Source organism: Nannospalax galili, unplaced genomic scaffold (assembly GCF_000622305.1).
Source record: "Nannospalax galili isolate Female #2095 unplaced genomic scaffold, S.galili_v1.0 scaffold315, whole genome shotgun sequence".
Classification (NCBI taxonomy): Eukaryota; Metazoa; Chordata; class Mammalia; order Rodentia; family Spalacidae; genus Nannospalax; species Nannospalax galili.
In genome coordinates, this window is record NW_008336851.1 from 167616 (window position 1) to 169911 (window position 2296).

At 42.2% G+C, this 2296-nt stretch overlaps 1 protein-coding gene and 1 pseudogene across 3 annotated transcripts in view; both read left to right on the top strand.

Moving 5' to 3' along the window:
- The window catches only part of Parl (presenilin associated rhomboid like), a 38373-nt gene that overhangs the window by 3996 nt on the left and 32081 nt on the right, over window positions 1-2296 (top strand). The window lies entirely within an intron of this gene.
- On the top strand, window positions 956-1913 carry LOC103732674 (annotated as a pseudogene).

Sequence of the window (2296 nt, forward strand, 5' to 3'; positions counted from 1 at the left end):
TTTGAGGCCTATACTAATCTGGTCAGAGGGACTTAAAGGACAGTTTTTGCACCTTGCCCTCCAAGGTCGACTAAGTTCCAGGGGAGTATGGAGCATCTCTCAAAATGTCCTGTAACTGTGGTGAGTCTTTTTCAGGGAGGCCATGGAGACCTCACTAGTTGGACTTGAGCCAGTGCTCAGTCTACAAAGAAGAGGGTCAACTCAGAGGAAACATTTCTTCTATGCTTCCAAGTGAAGCCAACCATGGTCAAGCAGGACCTTTGACTTATCTTCACATAGATGGAACTGGTTTTAACCAGCCAGGGGCTCCTCACAAACACATGTTACCCCTGAGGAACAGACCCTCCAATGACCTGATGAGTAAAACTAAATTGGTTTATTTGGGCCAAATGTATCGTCTTAAACATCCAAAAGGAATCTATAACCAAAGATTAAAGGGGCCAATATAATTTCATAAGAGTCCTTATGAAGTTATGTTGGCCTATTTAATCTTTGGTTATACTTTCCTTTTGGGTGTTTAAGGCCATACAGTTGGCCCAGATAAACCAATTTATTTTTACTCTTAAGGTCATTAGAGGATCTGTTCCTCAGGGGTCACATGGGCTTGGGAGGAGCCCCTGGCTCCTTTCTTTTACCAGTTCCTCCTATATGAAGGTAAATCAAAGGTCCTGCTCGACCATGGCTGGCTTCACTCAGAAGCATGGAGGAAATGATTCCTCTGTGTTGACCCTCCTCTTTGTAGACTGGACACTGGTTCAAGTCCATCTGGTGGGGTCTCCTCGGCCTCCTTGATCAAGAGAACAGGTGACCCACCACAATTACAGGACATTTTGAGAGATGCTCATAGTCCCCTGGAACTAGTCAACCTAGGAGGGGAAGGAGAAAAAACTGTCCTTTATGTCTCTCTGACCAAATTAGTATAGGCCTCAAAGTATGTCTGTTAAATATCCAAGAAGGTTAGTTCCACCAGTCTGGTACATAAAATAAATAGAAATTTTAAAAAGCCACTCTGCTCACAGAATTTTAAGTAGATGTGAACTTCTTATGGGTTGGACCCCCTCAGGCGGCCACTGCCATGGGCACCAACAGCTGCACAACCTGGGAGCTGCTGGCACGGGCCAGCACCCTGCACCTGTAGACCAGGAACCTGCAGAACTGGGGCCATCTGCAGAAAAAATGCCCATCCACTCACAGTGAGGAGTTTCAATTGTATCCAAAAGACCTTGAATGAGTGGAGTTCCCAGATCAGCCCTGATTTGGCCAGGGAGTTTCCAGCTGTCTTGGAATGCACTGTATCCCATGCAGTAGAAAAGATAAATCCTGATGAGAGATAAGAAATGAAAGTTTTTGCACAACTGTTCATTGTAGGATCAAATTCTGCATCATCAACTAGAAGTGCAGTTGACATGGCCTGTTCTGTCCTTGGGGTTGCACAGCTGGACTCTGTGATCATTGCTTCACCTCCTATTGAAGATGGAGTTAATCTTTCCTGGGAGCATTTACAGCCTTACTGTGAGGAATTATAAAACTTAGTTCCAAGCAAGAAAATTGTTGCTATAGGTACCTCTGACCTAGACCAAACACAGTTGGAGCAGCTGTATCAGTGGGCACAGGTAAAACCATATAGTTATCAAGTTAATCTTGCCTCCTGCTGTGTGATGTCACCAGATCTGGCTGCATTTGCTAAACAGTTTGACATACAGCTACTGACTCATAATGATCCAAAAGAACTGCTTTTGGAGGCAAGTTTCCAAGAAGCTCTGCAGGAGAGCATCCCTGACATTCAAGCACAGGAATGGGTACCACTGTGGCTGCTGAGATACTCAGTCATTGTGAAAAGCAGGGGAGTCATCAAATCAAAAGGCTACATTTGACAAGCCAAAGAAGGCGCTCTTAACTACAACTCAGTATGAGTGTATTTCTCTTGAACATAAGATAAAATATATAAGATAAACTGAAATGTGTGAAAAATCTAGCTAGTGCCTATCAGAAGTGTCACTGAGGGTACAGTGAGCTGTTTTGGCAGCGTGCTACCTGTCAAGTTTTGAATACTTCTCTTGCCTCCGTATCAGTACACTCACGTGAACCATTGTTTTGTTTTCACTAAACTATTGTTTTCTAACTGAAGTTGTCTATAAAGAAAAATATTTGCAATATATTTCCTTTATTTTTATGAGAAATAGAAATCAAGAAAATTTGTTGTTAGATATATAGGCATCAGGGTAATGTATATACATATTTTTTATTTCAAGATTCATTTAAGGCTTTTCATACTATAAGCAATTTTTTTAATTTT